Raw genomic sequence first — 25,211 nt, forward strand, 5'->3', positions numbered from 1 at the left:
ACCGAGTAGATCCTGTGTATAGGACTTATAGTTCAATCTGATACTACCTATAACTTCCTATAACAACCTATAACTTCAAAGGACTTGCAATATCATGTATTATGTAATACAGTTATATCACAAATATAAAGACAATGGTTTTCAATTACCTTTGTTTGTTGCTTTTCTATAATCCTGAGCACTATTTTGAGGCCTTTATTGGATTCCTTGACCCAGAAAACATAGGATTAGCATATTTAATTAAGTCTCTAGGTTGACTAGAAGCCGAGATCGCGCAAAATATGTATTTTATGGCGGCCATTTTCAAAATCCAAAATGGCGGCCATGCAGGTGTCTGTGCAAATGCCAACATTGATTTTCAGATTCTCCATGCTCTGAATATTCCAAAAATGTACAGGTTTGCTAATCCCAAAATTTTGAAAGAAATTATATTTGTTAACATAGTGAACCTGACTATCTTCATCACTGTCCTGAGTGTCATTTTCGCAAAGGTGTCTACGCAAATGTAAACATTAATTTTTGGATTCCTCATGCTCTGAATATTCCAAAAATGTATAGTTTTGCTAATCTACCAAAATTTTGAACGAAATTATATTTGTTAACATAGTGAACCTGACTATAATTATTTAATTATTCGATTAATGACTTAATTTTTTTTTTTAGTTTCAGATTCTGATGAAATGGTGGTGGTTTATGTATTATATTAGCCAATTGATTAATTATTTATTTATTTTATGATTATTATTTATTTATTTTCATTGTTAATCATTTATTTATTTTCTTTCTCATCTGGGCAATATCTCAGGCACCTTTTTTGTATACAAGATCGAGGCTCGTGAAAGAGCTAACAATAATCACAAAAAAGACAAACCGACACACAAAACACAAAAAAACAAGGGGAGCGGCAGACAAGATGGGGAGAGAGGGGGAAGGACACAAACACAACATTTGAGAGCAGGGACATCGGGAGGACTTGGGGGGAAGTGGGAGAGGAATAAAACATATGAACGCTGCAAGGACTCTGGGGTGAATTACCGGAGGTAGAAAAGATCAAGGTTTTCGATGGGGGAAGATAAGAGATGGTGGTGAACAGCTGTTTTAAAGACCTGGAGGGAGGAGTGGGATTGAATGGAGTGGGGGAGTTTGTTCCAGAGGCGGGAGAAAAGGGGAATGAAAGAGTGAAGGTGAGCAGAGAGCCTAGACTTTGGCAGTTTAACCATAAGAGGGTTGCAGGCAGATCTTGTGCGACCTGAAGGAATATTTGGGGGACAGAGCACAGAGAGAGCTGGGGGAGCAAGGCCAGAGAGGAGTCGGTAGAAGACAGAAAGACCACCAACCTGCCTGCGGTGAGTGAGTGAAAGGCCCTCGGAGTTGACTACATCGCAGGAGATTCCAATGATTCTGAAAGCTTTGGCCTCAACAGCGTGAAGCCGAGCAAGGTGTGAGGCAGGAGCACCAGCCCAGAGGGGGGAACAGTATTCCATTGAGCTGCGGATGAAAGCCTTGTATGTGGTGAGGAGCTCAGGTGTGCCAAGGAAGGACTTCGCACGACGGAGGATGCCCAGTCGGCGACTGGCTTTGGAGGCCAGCTTGGAAATGTGGTTTTCCCAAGAAAGATCATGGCAGATAGTGAGACCCAAAAGCTTGAGCGACAGAACTTCTTGGAGAGGATTGTTGAGAAAGTAGATGGGAGGGTTGTCCAGTCGGTCCTTTCGGAGAGACATTGTAAGAGTGTGAGATTTGTCAGGATTGAAAGACATGTTCCACTTGTTTGACCAGTCTGTGATTTTGTCCAGGTCTGCAGAGAGTGAGGAGGCTGCAGACTGCCGATCTGAGGGATGAGGAATGGAGCGGCAGATAGTGGAGTCATCAGCAAAGAGATAGAGAGGATTTTCCAGAGAGTCGGAGAGGTCATTGATGAAGACCAGAAATAGCACAGGGCCCAGAACACTGCCTTGGGGAACTCCAGCCAGAACAGGAAGGGAAGATGAGAGAAATCCATTCAGGGCCACACGTTGCCTACGACCAGAGAGGAAATCCGCAAGCCATGAGTGGAGATTTCCCTGAATACCATAGGAGGTGAGTTTGGTGAGCAGAGCTGGGTGCCAGACTGTATCGAAGGCACGTGATATGTCAAGTGAGACAGCTCTGATTTCCTGTTTGGCATTGAGGACCTCCATCCATTGTTGAGACAGCAGAAGCAACATGTCCAGAGTAGAATGACCTGGTCTGAATCCAAATTGATGATCAGAGATCAAGCCATTGGAGAAGAGGAAGGATTTGATATCTGAAGCAATGATGGATTCCATGACTTTGCTGATAATTGGGAGCAGGCTGATTGGTCTGTAGTTGCAAGGATCTGTTTTTGCACCTTTTTTGTGTAAAGCGGTAATGTTTGCTGATTTCCAAGATGCTGGCAGATGACCTTGAGCAAAAGAGAGGGTGAAAAGAACAGAGAGAGGGTGAGATAGAGTGGCAGAGCAGGATTTTAGGACCCGAGGGCTGATGCCATCTGGGCCAGTTGCAGAATCAGAGTCGAGGTTTGATAAAAACTTCTCCACCTTGTCAGGAGAGAAGGACACAGAGTCCAGGAGCAGTTAGGTTCGACTGGGAAAGGTGGGAACAGAGAGAGATGGGTTTGGGACACAAGATTTTGAGGCAAACACAGAGTTGAGGCATTCGGCTTTGTCACGTGCGGTGTCAACTGTGTAGCCATTTGAGGTAAGGGAGGGGATGGAGGGGGAACAAACACCAGAAACGGATTTGACCAGACGCCACCAGGATTTGGAGGAAGGAGACAGGTTTGAGAGGGAAGCTTTTTGAGCTAGGAAGCTAATATTTGGACACGACAGTGATCAAGTGATGGCGAAAGTATTTTTTAATCTGTTGATTAATCAATTCATTGATTAATTATTTATTGATTAATTAATTAATTCTTTAATTTTTTCGATTAATGACTTGTTTAATTAATTTTTTTAAAGTTACAGCTTCGGATGAAGCACTAGTGGTTTAGTTATGCTATGAGCCAATTGATTAAGAAAATATTTTATGATAGTTATTTATTGATTTTAATTATGCAATTAACCAATCAATTATTGTGCTCCTCTCCCTCCCAATACAGTCTCTATGAGCTGCACGGCGGTATTGCCGCGCCGGAGGATGTTATTTATTTATTTGGCATTGGGGCGGTGTACTTTGAATGTATCTGTCGTTGTTGAGTTGCTATTTTAATCGTTTTTCAAGTCAACAGTCGGTAGTGGTTCATTGCTTGATATGAGGAGTATGAAAAATATTTACATCATTTCCTCATTCATCACGATATACCAAAAGAAGAAAAGAACAAACGGCCTGTTTCTGATGCTGGACCTGAGAAACTTTTCCCTCTTGATGACGAACATTGGTTATCAAGATGAAGGCTCATACAGATGTACAATGCTCATACATGATAACATGCAGAAAAAGGTCTTGTTCCTGCAACACCACTTCAGGGACGTTCCTGTACTTTGGTGAAGTCCAGATAGACATGAATTCCGAGTGAAAAAATAAGTTTTGTATTTCTCAAGGTGAGAGAACGTTGATACAGAACGAACTTTGATGCAGGAGGAGGCCAATTGGCCCACCATGCCTGTGCCATATCAACACCACATCAATTCAATCTTACCAGGTGGATGCAGTTTGGATTTATGCCAGGAAGAGGAACGACAGACGTGCTTTTCATTGTGAGGCAATTGCAGGAGAAGTACATGGAGAAGAGGAAGAAGTTGTCTTTTTGGGGTTTGTTGATCTGGAGAAAGCATTCGATAGGGTTCCACGCAAAGTATTGACATGGGCATTGAGGAAGTTAGGAGTGGAGGAATGGTTGATCAGAGTCGTGATGGCAATGTACAAAGGAGCGCGCACAGCTGTAAGGACGAAGGACGGGAACAGTGGCGAGTTTGAGGTGAAGGTGGGAGTGCATCAGGGGTCAGTACTAAGTCCACTACTATTTGTAGCTGTGATGGAGGTGCTGGCTCAGAACGTAAAGGAGGGTTTACCGTGGGAGTTGTTGTATGCAGATGATCTGGTGTTGATTGCGGAAAGTATGGCTGGACTGAAGGAAAAGATGAACAAGTGGAAGGAATGTATGGAGACAAAAGGTCTGAAGGTGAATATCGGAAAGACGAAGGTGATGGCAAGTGGTAAAGCATGTGGTGAGGTGGAAAGAACTGGGAAGTGGCCGTGTGCTGTGTGCAGGAAGGGTGTCGGAGTGAACTTCATTCAATGTACAATGTGCGCTGAGTGGGTTCATCAAAAATGTAGTGGTCTGAGAGGGTCATTAACCAGTGTGGCAGCTACATTCAAATGTAAGGTGTGCACAGAGGGAGCTGCAGCTGGCGGAAATGTTGAGTTGGATCTTGGAGATGGCGTGAAGCTGGAAGGTGTGAAAACATTTTGCTACCTCGGAGACATGCTGAATGGAGGTGGATCAGACTCAGCAACGGTTGCTCGAGTGAGATGTGCATGGAAGAAGTTTCGGGAACTGAGTGGCGTGCTGATGAGGAGGGGAGTGTCGCTGAAGCTGAAGGGAAAGGTGTATGCTGCATGTGTGAGAAGTGTTATGATTTATGGGAGCGAGACATGGGTAATGAACGTAGAGCAGCAACGAAGGCTGGAAAGGGTGGAAATGCGAATGGTTCGATGGATGTGCGGAGTATCGTTGAGAGAGAGGAAGACAAATGATGAATTGCGAAAGATGATGGGAATATTGCCTGTGATGGATGCTGTGAAGAGGAACAGGTTGAGATGGTTTGGTCATGTGTTGAGGAAGGATGAAAGTGGCTGGTTGAGAAGAGTGATGGAAATGAATGTAGAAGGAGGTAGAGGCCAGGGAAGACGGAGAAAGACTTGGCTAAAGATGGTGGAAGAAGAAATGCGGGCAAGGGGGTTAACAAGGAGAGATGCAGAAAATAGGGCAAAATGGAGAAGATTGTCATGGGGACCGCAAGGCTAACCCCCGCTCTAGCAGGGAAAATGGCCTTAAAATGCCTGTTGTTGTTGTTGTTGTTGTTGTTGTATGCCTGTGCCATATCAACACCACATAAATTCAATCTTACCAGGTTATCAACTTAATTCACTTGGGAGAAATGGTGGAGAGGAGGAGAACAGTGTGGCAGGCATAGGTACATTTCTTGGGTGTTAAATAATTTATGCACACACAAATAAATAAACCTACCTTAGCGGCCAAATCTTTAGAATGACGTCACCTGCTTTTATCGGCACTTAAATTCCCCCAAAGAAAAGCCCAAGTATAATACCCTTCACACAACAGCCACCTGTTCAACGAAACTACCTTCCCTTGTCCCAACGTGACTGCGCACAATGTTCATTATTTTATGATGCAGAAAATATTATCACTCATTATAATTAATTATTGTTTGCATTTTCATCCAGTTTTCTCACCTCGAGAAATCCAATTGTTTGCATCAGATTACAGCGACATTTGCATTTTTCCCCTCTCCATCCCTACCCCGACAGGTGGATGATATCCAGGGGTGAATCCGGGTCTACACTTCCATATTGGTTGGTTTGCATTGCTTGGTACTCGTACATGGTGGTTTTAAACCAGCAAGGACCTCAAGCCAGCAGTCAGTGCAGGACGAAGATTTCACTTTCTCAAGATTAGTCCAAGTTATTTTTCAAGGTTGTCACAGATGTCAATTCCACCAGGGAAGTTGGGAGGATATTCCAATCCTCAATCACTCTTTGACTGAAGAAACTGCTTTTGAGAAGTAGACTACACCTGGGCTTGAACACCTTCATGGGATGACCTCTGGTAGTGTTCGTAATTGCAGGAGTGAATAAGTGGTGGGTGTTGATGCGTATTGTTCTCACCTGCGTCTGTAATTTAGAGAGCACATATTCACCTGCATCTCAGTTTCTTTTGGTAGTGGAGGTGACTATGGTAGGGGCTAATTTCTCTCAGCCATTATGCAACCTCTCAGCAATGGTCGTTCCCTCTCAGCAATGATGCAACCAGTAGCCACGGGCTGAAAATGAAATAAGTATTTATGGCATCTTTACTTCCGCCACCGAAGGTGGATGGAGGTTATGTTTTCACCCCTGTCTGGTTTGTTTGTGTGTTTGTCTGTTTGTTTGTCTGTCTGTCGGTGAACAAGCTATCTCAAAAAGTTGTGGACGGATTCGGACGAAATTTGGCAGAGATGTAGTTTACGTCACAAGGACGAACTGATTAGATTTTGGTGAAGATCCGGATCCGACTAGTACAATTTCTTAAGTGATTCTTCACCATTGGGAGGTAGGGCCAAAAATGATACATAGCAGGATATCTCAAAAAGTTATGGACGGATTTGGATGAAACTTGGTGGACAGGTTGCGTATGTGACAAGGAAGAACTGATTCAATTTTGGTGAAGATCTGATTCTGTATTCGGATCCGGGAGTTATTAAATTTTTCAAGTGATTTTCCACCATTGAGAGATCGGGCGAAAAACGATATATAACATATTTTAAAAAGTTGTGGACGAGTTATGACTAAACTAGGTGGATGAGTTGGTTTGGTGACAAGAACAAGCTGATTAGATTTTGGTTCAGGTCCGAATCCAGATCCGGCCTATCAGTGGATACAAAACCTAAACTGTTCAGCCTGACGGAAGTGTGTGCTCTACCAAGGGCCGTTCTCGTTAAAGTCTGGTTATTTTCTTAAAGTTAAATATATTTTGTTTTAGTTTTTATTTTTAGTTTAATTTATTTTAGTTAAATTAAATTTATATTTAAAGTATTTTGGTTAAAGTCTTAAAGTCCTGAATGATTGTTCCTGGATAAAAAGGATTGAGGACAATGGGGTCTAATAATTACTAAACAATTGTTTCGGAATATGAATTGCAGGACGGTTGTTTCACAATTTTTTGTTTGATATTTTCTGTTACCAGCTCTCTTAATTTGAACATTCCCTGTTTCATTCCCCACCACCGTCACAGTTTCGGCCTACCTCTCCACTTCAGAACCCTGTCCTGTACCTCATCAAACAAGCACGTCACACCAAGTAAGTGATCATAATCCAGCATGCACTCCCAATTGTTGTCCAAGAAGAAACGTGACACTTCACCAAGTCATATAGTAAGATAGTTGCAAAGCCTTTCCCACAGAATACATGGGTTTTTATTAATAATTGCAATCTTCATGGGTCACACGCATATTCTTAGGCTTAGCGGTTAGGGTGCTGGCTTGGGATCCTAGGATTCTGGGTTCAAATCCCGGTCGATCGCTGAATTAACTCCGGGGGTTGACTCAGCCTGTCATCCTTCCGAGGTCAACAAATTGAGTACCAGTTCACTGGTAATTCCCTACGTGTCACTGGAGGCGACCAACAGGGTTGGCGGCAGGAAGGGCATCCGGCAATAAAACATTGCTTAAAAAAGGGGACCACGGTGCCCAAAAAAGGCCAACCCCTGCTCTGCCGGACACAAAATTGCCGCTACTTTAATATATACTAGCAACAGTACCCGCCCTATGGGCGGGGCTTCAATTGGGAAGCCCAAATGAAATGGTAAAATATCAGAAATTGAAGGCTTTTTTTATTTTAAACGATTCATATAAACATCCGTTGAATCATATCACACACAAATCATCAAAATCTAAACAGTACATGGCTAAACAGTACATGGACGATCACGTACCACGTACGTCTCACGTCTCACTTGCTCTCATGTTGTCCCGATAATGATCCTTCCGCAGGTTCACCTACGGAAACCTTGTTACGACTTTTACTTCCTCGAGACAGTCAAGTTCGCTCATCTTTTCGGTGCACCGCCACGTGCCGAGAACGCCCCGTGCAGGGGCTGATCCGAGGATCTCATCAAACTGTCCGATCGGTAGTAGCGACGGGCGGTGTGTACAAAAGGCAGGGACTTAATCAACGCGAGCTGATGACTCTCGCTTACTGGTGTTAAGGATATTTCTCCTACAGTAGTATGTAATGTATGAACCAAAAATTCAATTTCCATCAACTTGTCAGAAGAGAGTCACAAATTTTAATTCCCGAGGAGGATAACACTTTCTGTCTACAAAGAAATACACATCAAGAAAACAATAACCCTTATCAAACCAAGGAGAGCATGCTACAATTCACAAAAGCACATTGCAAGATTCACAGAAGGTCCCAAGTGAACTCCTGGTACAGTAGAGATGTACATCAAGGGAAACATCATAGAGATACAGTAGCATGCATAGAATACAGTTAACATACAGAATCGACCAGCCAAGTGAAGTATCCTAAGTACAGCAAACCAACATCTTACAGACCCAGTGCTAATCCTACTAACTGGACATCAGTTTCTGATTCTTATGCAATTTAAAGTGGGAGGAGCAAGTGGAGGGGGGAGGAGTGAAGAGAGGGGAGGAGAGCAGTAGGATTGGTTGGGCAAAGTTTGGGTGGGAGGGTGCGAGGATCGGAGGAATCTTGAGATGAGGGTGCTTCCCGCTGAGAGCAGGTTTGCATCCCAAATGCGGTTTTCTGCTTTCCATTGTGTCCTGCAAAACATCTCGGAGCCCCGTCTCTCTAATCCCTTCAAGAACATCTGAAGGTCATTCTCAGTGAAGAGGATATATCTTTTTACTCATTTTTGACATGACAAGAACAAAGACCACTTACTCTATTTCATAGCACATTTTTAAACAATATTATCCTTAGCCACAACCAAATAATTACAGCGCCTCCATTATTATACCATATTACGAATTAACACACGAGCAACATGGTTTTTTGATAAGTCATGTTAAAACTTCAAAATCAATAGCTATGGCAATCCCCATCCTTTTTCCATCTGCAAATCCTACTGCAATCCCACAAAAGGTTAACCCTTATCAAATACTAATAAGCTATTTTGATTCAGTGTTTAATTATCGTTCTTGTTGAGAGATTTTCCTGAGAACGCTGGCAATTTCATTAAAACTATTTATTAAATAATCTCCTAAGTAAGAAAGAAAAAAGCGTCCGCTGACTGTCTTTACAACGGTTAGCGCAGAGCGACGTATCTGCCTTCATTGTTCGACTCTGAAATAATCACCAAGTACTTTGCATTTCACTTATCTAGTTTCAGACGTCGTGCTGAGTTGATTACTCACGGTCACAATGAAAGCTTGCTCACCGAGCACATTGGTAAACAACCTTGATGATCCAGCGATTACCTAGTTAGACATTATGGCATCAGTTGTATTATTTAATTATTTACAAAGAAAACAATATCTTTTATCCAATAAGACAAACTCGGTCCAACCTTACATTATTTGGAAAAACCCTATTTGTAATATTATTTCCCTCAGTCATTTATGACAATATGTGCTCCGCCATTGCTTCCACTAAGAATTCTGGGCAGTGCCGGAGATAATTTGCCAACTGCAGGGAGATCGCAAAGTTTGCATGGAAACCACAAAAAAAACACCTGCAGACTAGGAATGCAGGGTTGAGGCTCATATAAGTTGCTTGCTTCATAAATTTACACTTCCACACTGGGAATTCCTCGTTCGTGGGACACTGTCTCAAGCCCCAGTCCCCATCATGGATGGGGCTCAGCGGTTTACCCGAGCATGACGGCGAAGGGCAAGGTACACACTGGCCCGTCCAGTGTAGCGTGCATGCGGCCCCGGACATCGAAGGGCATTAAACGTTCATTAAACATTAAACGTTCATTTAACATTGAACGTTTATTAAAGGATTACGAAACGAAAAACATTACGAAATTACGTTCACTCCGTCATGTCGAACACTACCGTGAACACATACATCGTCACAACATCGTCTCAATGAGAACATCGTCACAATGAACGTTATGCGAATGCGAATGTTATGCGGGAGTCCAAACCTGAGAATGCTGGAGACCAAAGCTGAAATTGGGAAAACTAAATAGCCTATTTTACTTCTGGAGATCCCAGGATTACCCACCCAAAATATCTTTGCGATCGGTTCAGAAGTTTTTACGGTTCCTTCGAACAGACATACGGACATTTGGTGAATTATAGTAAGATAAGATATATATTTAACCTCAAGTAACGTGGCAGTCACTACAAAGGGATTAGTGTTACGATTAGATATACTATAATAATAACGTTCCGTTATTATGACGAAAATGATTTTTTTTTTTTTAACCGAGGTGAATTCCTTAAGTCCGCAGTTACACTGTTTCAATCCATCAAGTTTCCATTCGCGACATTTGGATTAAAGTATTATGGTTATATTTACTATAATATTATTATTATTATGAAAACGATACTACTGAAACGATACCACTGTATTGTCCTGTGATTCCCCTCGGTGAAGACCAGAAAATCACGGATAGCCAACGCCAGCTTTAACTCCAAAGTCGTTCAGTTCAAATAGTGAATTTTATATCTACGCGTGGGAGGAAGAAAGAAGAAGAAGAAACTGGAAGCTTTTACCTGAAGCGATCCCGCCAGGCAGTCTTCAAACATGTGGAAATTAACTCAAACCGAGGCGGATTTAAAATGTACAAAAAATTAACTGGTTTATTTAACGGAACCCGAGAACAAGGAAAACGCGACGCTAAAATAAATGTCCTAAATTGGGATCCTCACACCAGACTTATAACACACACGAGGGGAGAATTGAAAAGAAAATAAAGGCGTCATGTGTGTGTGTGGGGGGGGGGGGCTTAGCTCAACCACTCGGGGTCTAGTCGGGGTTCATCGGCTCGTCCGGTGCATTGGCGGGAACCGCCCGGTCGTTGGCGGGAAGTAGCCCTCAGTCCGCCTCATTCACGTGCTGCCAGGCCTCACCGGATGTCTCGCTCGCCCCTGCCTCATCATGCTGCAGCGGCAATCCGCGCTTGTACGCTGGTCGCTCGCACAGAGAACCCAACCGTTCGTCCTCGCTCTTCCTCCTCACGTCCAAACGAAAAGGGGAACGAGGATACGATGCCGGCACACAACCGCTTGCTCCGAGGTCCAGAACGTCAAACAGGCACAAGAGGGAAAAGTCCAAAGCCAGGGAGGGTCCAAAGCCAGGGAGGGTCCAACGCAAGAGAAGGTCCAATGCCATAGAGGGTCCAACGCAAGAGAGAAAAATGTTGGTCTCTCTCCACTTTTTATCAATCCCTCGTGATGTCCTCCACCTCTCTCCACCTATCCCTGCTGGCCAACATCACAGCCTCAGTTATCCACCAATGGCCCTGTCACTTCTCTCTCATGTCATTGGTCGGTGGTCAATCAGTGCGACGCTTCCTTCCACCAATCAGCGGGTTGCGTCTTGGTCTGCCCCTGGCCAATCACAAGTCCTTCCTTACTCTGGCCTTTGGTTGATCGACTCCTGCCCAATAACGAGTCCTTCTGGGCGTGGCTCCCGGCCTGCCTGTGCTATGTGTGCCTGCCAAGTCGGGGTTGTCAGCCCAAGTGTGTCATCTGGGTTCTGGTTAGTTTTATTGTGGGGGGGAATTTAATTAGCATGGGTGGTGCTTTTGGGCCTGCCTAGTGTCTATGTGCATCGCCATACGGGACGAAGGATAAATCACAAGGTCTCACGAACAGGGGAATTAGCATAATCCCTATGATAATTAGCACAAGGCCTCGTATGACCACAAATATACAAGCTTAATCCGACATCTGGGCTCAACAGGTCCCTGACTTATGTACATCGAAATGGTTCTTTCTACCCCTGATCATCGGAGCATCTACCTATACAGATCTACCTGAATCTATACAGTCACATGAAAAAGTAAGTACACACCACGTAAAGTTTTGACTCTTTCAACATATTTCAACGTACAGCTATTTGATCTTCATTTCAACAATATTGATAGATAAAGGTGATATAATACAACAAATATGAAACATTTACATTTTGTAGTCCATTGTATAATTTAAATAAACATAAATGCAAATTTCGCATGTGGAAAAAGTAAGTACACCCCTACATTTATCACTACTTCAAATACCTAAAATTAGAATCAGGTTTACCAGCTCAGGTGCAAATGATTAGACCATCGTTAGAGAGGATCTTGGAGGAACCTGTTTTATTTAAACCTCAGACATTTCGTTTGGTTTGCTCTTTGTTGTTGAAGTGTGTGGCGTCACCATGCCGAGATCAAAAGAGCTCTCTGAGGCCTTCAGAAAGAAGGTTATAGATGCCTACGAGTCTGGGAAGGGATTTAAAAAGATCTCCAAACAATTTGAAATCAATCATTCGACTGTCCGGAAGATCATCTATTAGTGGAGAGGAATTCCAAACAACTGCCAACTTGTTCAGGCCAGGCCGCCCCAGCAAGTTCCGCCCGAGAGCAGACCGCAAGATGCTGAAAGAAGTCTCTAAGAACCCCAGAATGTCATCACGGGACCTACAGGTAGCTGTTGCCACTGTTGATGCCAAAGTGCACGAGTCTACCATTAGAAAGAGGCTGCACAAATTTGATCTACATGGGAGGTGTGCCAGGAGGAAACCTTTGCTGTCCAGAAAGAACATCAGGGCAAGACTAAAGTTTGCCAATGAACACCTAGGCAAAGACCAGCACTTCTGGAACAATGTGCTCTGGACAGATGAGTCAAAGGTAGAGCTATTTGGCCACAGTACCAGAAGACATGTTTGGCGAAAACCAAAGACAGCATTTGACCACAAGAACCTGATACCAAATGTAAAGCATGGTGGTGGAAATATTATGGTTTGGGGCAGCTTTGCTGCATCAGGGCCTGGGCAGCTCACCATCATAGAATCCACTATGAATTCTTCATTTTACCAGAGGGTGCTTGAGGATAATGTGAGGCCATCTGTCAGAAAGTTGAAGCTCAACCGGAGGTGCACCTTGCAACATGACAATGACCCTAAACATACAAGTAAATCCACCAAGGAATGGCTGAAAAGAAAGAAATGGAGGGTTCTGGAATGGCCAAGTCAAAGCCCGTATCTAAATCCCATCGAGATGTTGTGGATGGATTTGAAACGAGCTGTGCATGCAAGAAACCCCTCAAACATCGCACAGCTGAAAGAATTCTGCATGGACGAGTGGCCAAAAATTTCTCCCAGTCGATGTCAGAGACTGGCAGACAGTTATCAGAAACTCAACGTGTGGCCCTGAATGGGTTTCTCTCATCTCCTCTTCCTGTTCAGGCTGGAGTTCCCCAAGGCAGTGTTCTGGGCCCCGTGCTTTTTCTGGTCTTCATCAATGATCTCTCTGACTCTCTCGAAAATCCTCTCCATCTCTTTGCTGATGACTCCACTCTCTGCCGCTCCATTCCTCTTCCCTCAGATCGGCAGTCTGCTGCCTCCTCACTCTCTGAAGACCTGGACAAAATCACAGACTGGTCAAACAAGTGGAACATGTCTTTCAATCCTGACAAATCTCACACTCTTACTATGTCTCTCCGAAAAGATCGACTGGACAACCCTCCCATCTACTTTCTCAACAATCCTCTCCAAGAAGTTCTGTCGCTCATGATTTTGGGTCTCACTATCTGCCATGATCTTTCTTGGGAAAACCACATTTCCAAGCTGGCCTCCAAAGCCAGTCGCCGACTGGGCATCCTCCGTCGTGCGAAGTCCTTCCTCGGCACACCTGAGCTCCTCACCACATACAAGGCTTTCATCCGCAGCTCAATGGAATACTGTTCTCCCCTATGGGCCGGTGCTCCTGCCTCACACCTAGCTCGGCTTCACGCTGTTGAAACCAAAGCTTTCAGAATTATTGGAATCTCCCGCGATGAAGCTATCTCTGAGGGCCTTTCACTCACTCACCGCAGGCAGGTAGGTGGTCTTTCTGTCTTCTACCGACTCCTCTCCGGCCTTGCACCCCCAGCTCTCTCTGTGCTCTGTCCCCCAAATATTCCTACAGGTCGCACAAGATCTGCCAGCAACCCTCTGATGGTTAAACTGCCGAAATCTCGGCTCTCTGCTCACCTTCAATCTTTCATTCCTCTTTTCTCCCGCCTCTGGAACAAACTCCCTCACTCCCTTCAATCCCACTCCTCCCTCCAGGTCTTTAAAACAGCTGTTCACCACCATCTCTTATCTTCCCCCATCCAAAACCTTGATCTTTTCTACCCCCGCTAATTCACCCCAGATCCACCTTGTTTGAAATTCCAACTTCTTTCCTGGAAGTCCTGGCAGTGTCCATATGTTTTATACCTCTCCCACCGCCCCCTTCCCATGCCCCCCCCCCAAAGCCCTCGCCCTCTCTCAGATCTCTCGATGTCTCCATGTCTCTCGGTCCCTGCTCTCAAATGTTGTGTTTGTGTCCTTCCCCCTCTCTCCCCATCTTGTCTACCGCTCCCGATGTTATATGTTTTATGTGTCGGTTTGTCTTTCTGTGTGATTAATGTTCGCTCTTTCACGAGCCTCGATCTTGTATACAAAAAAAAAAAAAAAAAAAATAACGCCTACTTGAGTTTGTTTATGCCAAAGGGGCCAATACCACCTATTATAGCCAAGGGTGTACTTACTTTTTCCACATGTGAAATTTGCATTCATGATTATTTAAATTATACAATGGACTACAACATGTAAATGTTTCATGATATTTGTCATATTATATTGAAGCGCAGTGCTATGCGCGCTACTTGTTTAGCAAGGAGGAAGTGGCCAACGCGGTAAGTTAAAAGAGTCTTTTTTTCAAGAGCTCCACTGCAGCACTGGAGTGCTCCGGGCTGCGCACCCGGTGTATATCCCGAGGCCACGCCTACCTCTCGGGCGTGGCCGCCGCCCACTTGGTGCGCGGAATGATGCCATCACGCCAGTGAGCTTTCGTGTCCGCCACACGTGCCCCCCCAGAATTCCCGCGCACCTGGAGGGCCAGTTTGCGGGGCAAACAGATGACCCGGCCGAAGCGCCCTCTGGCGACTGGCGGCGTCCGGGGTGCAGGGATGCCAGCTGGGATGCCTCCGGCTGCACCCGGGATGGGTGCCGGACCGGGGGGCGGCGTGCCGGCGGGGCTGGGCGGTGCCAGGGGTCCGCCCGCAGGGGGGCGGCCTCGACGTGGGGGCCGAGCCACCGGCGGTGGGTGGTCCACGTCGAGGTGGGCCGGCTTGAGGCGATCCACTGAGACGCGGTCGGGAGTACCGCCGATGTCCAAGGTGAAATGTTTCACCCTGGTCTCCAGCACGCGGAAAGGCACGTCGTACGGGGGCCGCAGTGGTGTCGGGTGGGCGTTGTGCCGGACGAAGACGTACTCCGCGGTGCGAAGCTCCGGGGCGACGTGCGTAGGTGGGTGCCCGTGGTGTGCCGTCGGCACCGGGGCGAACCTCCGGGCGGTCTCCTGCAGCGCGGAGTGCTCCTGCGCCGCAGACCATGGTACTGTGGGGTCAGGGAGGAACTCGCCCGGCACCCGCAGCGGTTGTCCGAAGACCAACTCCGCCGCGGATGCGTGCAGGTCGTCCTCGGGCGCCATCCGGAGGCCCAGCAGGACCCAGGGGAACCTGTCGACCCAGCCGCCGTCGCTGAGGGTGGCACGGAGCGCGGCCTTCAACGAGCGGTAGCACCGCTCGCACAGGCCATTGGCCTGGGGGTGGTAGGCCATGGTTCGGTGCAGCTGGACCCCGAGCCCCCACGCGACCACCCCCCAGAGCTCCGAGGTGAACTGGGGGCTGCGGTCGGACGAGATATCCGAGGGGGCGCCGAACCGGGCGACCCAGGTGGCGATGAACGCCTGCGCGACGTCCGCCGCCGTCGTCGCCGCCAAATGCACGGCCTCCGGCCACCGGGTGGTGCGGTCCACCATTGTGAGGACATGGGTGAAACCCCGCGAGGGGGGCAGAGGTCCCACCAGGTCCACGTGAACGTGGTCGAACCTACGTTCCGGCACTGTAAACGGGGCCAATGGGGCCTGGGTGTGTCGGTGCACCTTCGAGTGCTGGCACGCACCCGGTGCGGCCTGGTCCAGCCGCGGACGGCCTTCCGGAGGCCATGCCAGACAAACTTTTCGGCGACCACCCTCTGGGAGGCCTTCATGCCTGGGTGGGACAGGCCGTGGATGTCGTCAAAAACCTGGCGCTGCCAGCCCGCGTGCACGATGGGGCGAGGCCGCCCTAGGGAGACGTCGCACAAGAGGGCTGTGCCCGCACAGTTGAACGGCACCTCGGTGACGCGGAGGCCCGTGACGGCGGTCCGCAAGGCCTGGACACCGGGGTCGGCGGCCTGGTCCGCCGCCATCCAGGCATAGTTGATGCCAAGGTGGACTGCGTGGGCGACGGACCGGGAAAGGCAATCCGCCACCGCGTTGTCCTTCCCCGCGACGTGCCGGATGTCCGTCGTATATTCGGACACGGCTGAGAGGTGACGCTACTGCCGGGCCGACCACGGCTCGGGGACCTTGCCCATCGCGAAGACCAGTGGCTTGTGGTCGACGAAGGCCGTGAACGCACGGCCCTCGACCAGATGGTGGAAGTGCTTAACCGCCAGGTGAAGCCCGAGCAACTCGCGGTCGAAGGTACTATAATGGCGTTCGGGCGGGCGAAGCTGCCGGCTGAAGAACGCCAGCGGTTGCTAGGCACCACGCACCCATTGCTCGTGCACCGCGCCCACCGCGTAGTCCGAGGCGTCGGTGGTGAGGGCGATCGGTTCATCGGGCGCCGGGTGCGCGAGCACGGTGGCGTTAGCCAAGGCGAGCTCCGCGCCCCCGAACGCCGCGTCCATCTGCTCGGTCCAGATGACGTCACCTTTGCCCGGCTTCCCTCGGAGGCTCTCGTGCAAGGGGCGCAGGAGCTGGGCGATGCGGGGCAGGAACCGATGGTAAAAGTTTACCATGCCCAGGAACTCCTGGAGCCCCTTGATCGTGCGGGGGTGCGGAAACCCCTTCACCGCCTCCACCTTGGCCTGTAGGGGGACGGCCCGATGCCTGGTGATGCGGTGCCCCAAAAAGTCGATGTCGGCGACGCCGAACTGGCACTTGGCGGGGTTCACGATGAGGCCATGCTGGCCCAGGCGTTCGAAGAGCGTGCGGAGATGGTGGAGGTGCTCTTCGCGGGACGCGCTGGCGACGAGGATGTCGTCCAGGTAGACGTACACAAAATCCAAGTCGCGCAAGACGCTGTCCATTAGTCGCTGGAACGCCTGAGCCGCATTCTTCAACCCGAAGGGCATCCAAAGAAATTCGAAAAGTCCAAATGGCGTGATGACCGCCATCTTCGGGATGTCCTCCGGCCTGACGGGGACCTGATGGTAGCCGCGTATGAGGTCCACCTTAGAAAAGAAGGACATGCCCGCCTACCGGGCGGAGAAGTCCTGAACGTGGGGGACGGGGTAGCGGTCGGGGGTGGTGGCGTCGTTGAGGCGCCGGTAGTCCCCGCACGGTCGCCATCCCCCGCCGGGCTTTGGCACGATGTGGAGCGGCGACGCCCAAGCACTCTCGGAGCGCCGCACGATGCCGAGCCGCTCCAGCGTAGCGAACGCCGCTTTAGCTACCGCGAGCTTCGTCGGCTCTAGGCGGCGTGCCCGGGCGTAGACCGGTGGCCCGGCGGTGGGGATGCGGTGTTCCACCCCGTGCTTGACGGCCCCCGCCGAGAAGGTGGGCCGCGTGAAGGCCGGGAAGCCGGCGAGAAGGCGGGTGAATTCGTCCGCTGCCGGAAGCGTACAGATCAACCTGGCCGGAACTGAACCGCTCAGCAAGCCGCTCGATGAGCCGCTCCAGGAGCTGCTGAACGAGGCGGGCAGCGCGCAAGCGAGCGAGCTGAACGTCTCGGCCTGGACAAGCCTTCTGTGCTTTACGTCCACCAACAGGCCATTGGCACACAGGAAGTCCGCGCCAAGCAGTGCCATAGGCACGTCAGCAGTGACGAACAACCACCGGAAAACCTGCCCTCCGAACCGCAGAGAAAGGCAGCATTTTCCGTATGTGCGTATGGACGTACCGTTGGCAGCAAGCAGCGCGGGGCCCCGGCCCGCGGTCTGCTTGTCGGACGTACCGGCGGGAACGACACTCACCTGCGCTCCTGTGTCGCACAGGTAACGGTGCCCGGATAAGGTGTCCGTTATGAACAGTAGGCTGTTTGAACGGCCGGCGCTCAGTGCCACTACCGAGGGCCGGCCCGGGCGTTTCCCGACCTGCCGAATGAGTACGGCGGGCGACACTGCTGAGCCTCGTGGCCGAACTGGGCATGGAAAAAACACCAGGTTGGCGGCGGAGGTGGCGGAGGCGGTGGTTTTCTCCACGGCGGCGGTGGTGGGCGGGGCGTGGCGGCGGCCGCAAGGTGTGCATCAGCATCAGCCACGAGGTGTGCATCAGCCTCGGGATGCGCGACGGCCGCGCCAAAACTTGCCTGTGTGTCAAAAGCCGCGAAGAACTTGTCGGCCTCGGCAGCGAGAGCTCGGGGTGCCATCGTCGCAGAACCGGCCAACGCGAGGCGTACTTGTGCCGGCAGCTGGCGTCGAAATAACGCCCGGAACAGAGCATTCGGGGTTTCGTCGCCCATCAGCGACAGCATATGGTCCATGCGGACCAACGGTCGTATGTCACCGAGCTTGGGGAGGTCCAGGAGGCGGTCGGCCCGTGCGTCCACCGTGAGGCCGAACGTGGCGAGGAGGAGACGCTTGATCGCCTCGTACCTGCCGTCGGCCGGTGGGTTCCTCAGGACCAACACGACGCGGGCGGCCGTGCCGGGCCCGAGGGAGGCGACCACGTGGCAGTACATGGTCTCGTCCACCGTGATGCCTCGAAGTCGGAACTGGGCTTCTGCCTGCAGGAACCAAACTTCAGCTTGAGCCTCCTAGAACTCGGGGAGTTTGATTGTGACCGCGTTGGTTGCCATTGCTGTGGCGGGTTCGGGTGGTCAGCGACGGCTGACCAGAACGTCGGAGGGTCACCAATGAAGCGCGGTGCTACGTGCGCTACTTGTTTAGCAAGGAGGAAGCGGACAACGCGGTAAGTTAAAAGTCTTTATTGAAAGAGCTCCACTGTAGCACTGGAGCGCTCCGGGCTGCGCGCCCGGTGTATATCCCGAGGCCACGCCTACCCCTCGGGCGTGGCCGCCGCCCACTTGGTGCGCGGAATGATGCCATCACGCCAGTGAGCTTTCGTGTCCGCCACAATATCACCTTTATCTATCAATATTGTTGAAATGATCAAATAGCTGTATGTTGAAATATGTTGAAAAAGTCAAAGCTTTACATGGGGTGTACTTACTTTTTCACGTGACTGTATATTACTACCCCAAAATTCATAACAGTATTAAGAAACCTGGGTCTAATTTGTCTGAAGCGGCCTGAAGGTGAGGCATGAAGCCTAAGGCCTATACGTACCGTACTGTATTGTTGGAAGAGCTGTACCACCAATGCTTTTGATATTTGATGGTCTTTTTAGCCACGTCGCAGACGCTGGTCATAGAGTGCCCTCTGCTGTTGTTGTTGTTCTTCTTCTTGTTGTTCTCCTTCTTCTTCTTGTTGTTCTTGCAGAGAAGACAAAACCTCAAAGCTCCACCCATTCTGGGAACCATAGCTCCACCCATTTTTGGAGAGGCTTCATATAAACAAATATCCACCATTTTATTAACTCGCATAGCTTTGAGGCCTGTTTTGTAGGCCCGTGGTGTCTTCCTCTCTCACACAGTTTTATTTCAAATCAAATTCGATATATCATTTCATTTTTCACAGTCGCTAACATAGTTTTAGACTCGGTTGAAAAAAAACGGGAAGAAAATCCGATGAAAGTTGCCCTTTATAGAACGAAATGAATTTTCAAAGGCCTGTAACTTCAAGTCCATTGAGATTTTTTTTTTTTTAATCGAGGCATGGTCAGTCATACACCACCCGAAATAACAGACGGGAAAATGCCGAGATATATTAAAAATTCGTCCATTTGATGACAATCGTCACGATGAAATATTTAATTTATACGTCGTCACAATAATGTGGAGAGAAGAGCATAGCTTCGTTCACGTGTCGCCACATACGGGAAATTGCCGAGATATATTTTTTTAAAATCGCGGCATGGTCAGTCATACACCGCCTGAAATAACAGACAGGAAAATGCCGAGATATATTAAAAATTCGTCGCCACACACGGGAAATTGCCGAGATATATTTTCACTTTGCACAAAAATAACATCAAGTAATCGAATCAATAGGAATGTCCTGTGCCTATAACATCGACGTTATAGGTACAGCTGCATCTAGGCATTGTGTAACATCGACGCGGCTTTTGTTTTAATTAAAACTTTTTGTACTTGTTAACAATTGGTTTGTTTGTGTTTCACACTGAATGAAAAACGTAAAGGTAGAGCATGGGGATTGTGATATATGACAGATTCGACGACATGTTCGGCCTGAACGGCATATAAATCAAAATGGCGGTATATGGAGAGTCAGCTGCCACAACGCCATAATGACATCAGACGTAATCACATCACCCTGTCATGTGACCAGATCCTCAGCTTTGATTGGTATATGTTTGAGGGGACATACATACATACATACAGTACATTCGGATGGACAAACACTGTTCTGGACGGCTTTGCCCGATGGGCTATGCCGTAAAAATAAGAAGGTAGATTAGGAACATCAACTGAATACATCCAAAAATACCATCAAGTGTAGAACTATAAAACAAAGGAGTGGAATTATTACCCTCGCCAGAGGAGAGGTTATTGCATTTGAGTCCGTTCGTTTGTTACTTGCCGGAAAAGATTCCGGCAAGTATGTTGATCGGTTGGTTTGTTACTTGCCGGAAAAAATTTTCCGGCAAGTATGTTGATCTGTTCGTTTGGCTGTTTGTTACTTGCCGGAAAAATTTTCCGGCAAGTATGTTGATCTGTTCGTTTGTCTGTTTGTCTGTTTGCAGCACTACGTCTACACCGTTGCACGTAGAATCGCCAAACTTGGCACACATATTGGTCTTGCCCTCTAATGTACTGTGAGTAGTGTATATATGTTGCTTCTGGGACACTCTCATTTTCCCATTGACTTACATGTTAATTTTTCCCCTCCCTCATTGCCCCTAAACACCTCTATTTCTCTCACCCTGTTCTTTACGAACCTTCTAACCTTTTGACATGTTATCCTTATTCATTAGACCACTTAAACAATGGTCCTTCTGTGTGAACCTGTGATCCTTCTGACCTTATGGACCTTTTAACCTTTTACTCTTAATATCATCTGGTGAATCATCTTTGGCCCACTCAAACAACGACCCTACAAATATTTGTTTATGCGTGGGAAATAATTTAATTCTCTTGCCACTCCCTTCACCATCTAATATATTAACAAAAAAGATGTTTGAGTTTGGTTCTTTATTAAGATATTTTAACTGAGCTAAGATAAAATGGTAAACCTCCTTCAATGTTCTTGTTTGAGTGCCTCCAGTGCCACATACCATTTTTAAATTAAAGTATATATTTTCCTGGCAACCATCAAAGTTTTCCGTCCACTCAAAAATATTTCCATCTTTTTTACCCAATTCACTGGTATTTAAATTAATTCTCTTATTTGTTTTGTAAATTTTTTTACCAGTTGTCTTTTCAATTATACCTATTTGATATTTTTCACATTCGTTATGTTTACCATTTATATACCAAGGTTGATTACACCTCCACTCTTTAGTCTGGTTGGTACTTGGTTCTATCATTTATATAATAGTAAAAAGGCGGCGGTAGCCCGTTAAAATCCCTAACCCCCCTTTTTAACTTATCACTTATATACTTATATAACCATAAGGGAGACTATCAATTCCATTTTCTAAAATAAACCTCTCATCATCAAAAGCCCCCAATGCTTTCTTATTCACCTCTTCTGAATATAATTTATGTTTATAACTTCTTATTCCATTAATCTTTCTAAACTCTTCTTTCTTTGTTGTTAAACAGTTATAATAATCCTTAAAGTTTATTGTTTCTTTAATGACATTTTTCTTTATGCCTTTTAACTTCTTATCAGTTTTTTCAACGTTATTCACAATGTATTTATAAGCATAAGCCTTAGACCTCAATCCCACAAATTCACTCATGACATTTCCTCCTAATTCATCCTTAAACTTTCCAATCACCTTTTTATTTTTAGAAGAGAACAACTCACTCTCTGGACTGTAATTACTAGTGTCATAGATATTAATGTCCTTTTTCATGTCTGAATAAACATCATCAGTATTAATTTGCAAAATAAAACTATCTGTATCCATATAAAGTAGATTAACATCATTTTGATATTTCTTCCTCAAGTTATTATAAAAGTAATCATACATTAATGACTTTGATAAATCAAGAATTGATGTTCCAATATAAATAGGTTTGTTCATTTCAATACTCTCTTTAATCAAATGGATCGCACAAAAGTTCTCAGTAAAGACCTCAGCTCTAGTAAAACTCGGTCTATTAATTAATTTTGATGCTTGTTCCCAAGATGTTGATAGTCTGATATTTTGTCTTTTCCTCACATTCTCCATGGTCTTACCAAAGACCGCATTATTCATCAATTTATAAAAGTCTTTCTCAAAATCTGTTTTTGACTCTGTTCTTCTTTGTGTATTAAAATCAATGTACCCCTTCAACCAATGACTTTGATTGAACTTTAGAACCCTATGGATCTTCTCTACTCTTAGACCTTTTGATAAATATTGTCGCAAATTTCTTTGGTGTAGAACATAATTTTTCTTGTTCTATAATGTAGTAAGTAATTTTTCTGTTGATTCACCTATATTAAATGATTGTTGATAATCACTTAACCACTCCTTCTTTGGACTTTCCTTTTCACAAGCAAATGGGAGATCTTTGTGTAGGTTATGAAGTTCCTCTGGATATTTCAAATTGACCTCAAAATAATAACCAACCTTTGAATCATCCAATTCTTTTTGTGTAGAGATACATACATCTTGTAAAACCTTTTTGTAATCTTTTTCCTTTACCCATCTAAGTTTTCCATAAGGAAGAGCCTGAGACTTTGCCCAGCCATACAGGTTGTTCGCATCATAATACATCAAGTAGGAGCTCTCTACCAATGGATCATAATTTGGAATGTACTTGTTATTTTCTTTAGCATATCTCTTTGAACAGACTTGTGAAATTCCTCCTCTCTTTGCCTTTTCAATCATCAAAAGCATATCAACATCGGTTATCAAATCCAAACCTTGTTTTGTCATTTTTAACATCGTGCTCCAAGCCAATCCAGGAGCAGTGTAATAGTGAGCAGGATCCAATCCATATCCAGAATGACAGATTGTTCTGAAAGCCTCAAACACATCAACCAACAAAAGCACATCAGTTTTGAGGTACAAATCGTGATACTCACCAAGATTCTTAATGTTATATTTTTTCCAAACATTTTGTGCGTGTCTGTCTGTCTGTCTGTTTGTCTGTCTGGGCGCAGCACTACGTCTACACCGTTGCACATATAATCGCCAAACTTTACACACATATTTGTCTTGCCCTGGAATAGACTGTGCCCAATTTTTAACTCTCTCGGCCCAAGGCCTCCATTATGACGTCATAATTTGATAATTCGACAAGTACAAAACTTCATCCAATCAAGATGCAATTTCTTGAGACATCACGGCATAAACTGGTGGAGAAAAAAAAAATGATGATGTCATCGGTCACGTGGTTCGGCCGCCATCTTGGAAAAACCGAAAAATTTGCACCTCTATATCTCCGAAAGTGCTGAATAGAAAAAATTGAGACATGGCTCATTCTAAAGAACTCTCCATGGGGAATAAATATGTTAATGATGATGTCATAGGTGCCTCCATTATGACATCATAATTCGACGAGTACAAAACTTCATCCGATCAAGATGTTATTGCTTGAGCGCGATGTCGGCATAAACTGGTGGAGGAAAAAAATAATGATGACGTCATCGGTCATGTGGTTCGATCGCCATTTTGGAAAAACCCAAAAAAATTGCACCTCTATATCTCCAAAAGTGCTGAATAGAAAAAATTGAGACATGGCTCATTGTAAAGAACTCTCCATGGGGAATAAATATGTTAATGATGATGTCATAGGTGCCTCCATTATGACGTCATAATTCGACAAGTACAAAACGTCATCCGATCACGATGAAATTTCTTGAGCATAATCTAGGAATAAATTAGTTTAGAAAACAAATAATGATGACGTCATCGGTCACGTAGTTCGGCCGCCATCTTGGAAAAACCAAAAAACTTGATCCAAAATGGCCGATAAAAAAAGTACATTCTGGCAAGTCCTCGGTCTCTGACCGATTTTTCATCTGTTTGTTTGTCTGTCTGCACGGAATAAATATGATTTTCTCTGCAACCGTTGGTCCGATTGACAGGAAATTTTCACCATAGGTGCAACTCCACCGTATAATTTTTTAATGATGATTATGACGTCACAGGTCACGTGGTTCGGCGGCCATCTTGGAAAATTGAAAAAATTTGCACCTCTATATCTCGGAAAGCGCTGAATAGAAAAAATTGAGACATGGCTCATTGTAAAGAACTCTCCATGGGGAATAAAATATGTTAATGATGATGTCATAGGTGCCTCCATTATGACGTCATAATTCGACAAGTACAAAACTTCATCCTATCAAGATGAAATTTCTTGAGTGCCATGTCGGAATAAACTGGTGTAGAAAAAAAATGATGATGACGTCATCGGTCACGTGGTTTGACCGCCATATTTGTTTTAACACAAAAGCCTTAAAACCACTGAAAATACATCCTGGCGAGGGTTTGCAATCTCTGATTGCTCTTTCTTGTTAATTTATGAAATGTACCCCACAGTGCGGCTGAGCATTAGATCTGAGATGAAGGTCTGGCATAGATACTTTGAACCGAAACAAATGAAAGTAAATACACCCAAAGTCTTTGTTTTCCAAATTGACTCATGTCCTGGTATCCTGATCATGTCACAGAAAATGGATTGCTTTCTTCTTTTTGGATGGAACAGATTATTACAACGAAAATAGATGGATGGATGGATGGAACAGATTATTGTAACGAAAATGGATGGATGGATGGAACAGATGAGAAAAATGGATGGATGGAACAGATTAGGAAAATGGATGGATGGATGGGATAGATGAGAAAAGTGGATGGATGGATGGAACAGATGAGAAAAATGGATGGATGGATGGAACAGATGAGAAGACATGGATGGAACAGATTATTATAATGCACTTTAAAATGTCACATTATTTTAAATCATCTTCTCCCAAAGATATATTGATGCTCCTATTCCTTCTTTATTTTCTCAGTGATTATTATTTTCCAAAAAATTGTGCTGATCATATGGAATTATGAATTTAACAGCAATCTGCCAGTCTCAGCGCCA

Source organism: Myxine glutinosa, chromosome 7, assembly GCF_964187855.1.
Source record: "Myxine glutinosa chromosome 7, kmMyxGlut1.1, whole genome shotgun sequence".
Lineage (NCBI taxonomy): Eukaryota > Metazoa > Chordata > Myxini > Myxiniformes > Myxinidae > Myxine > Myxine glutinosa.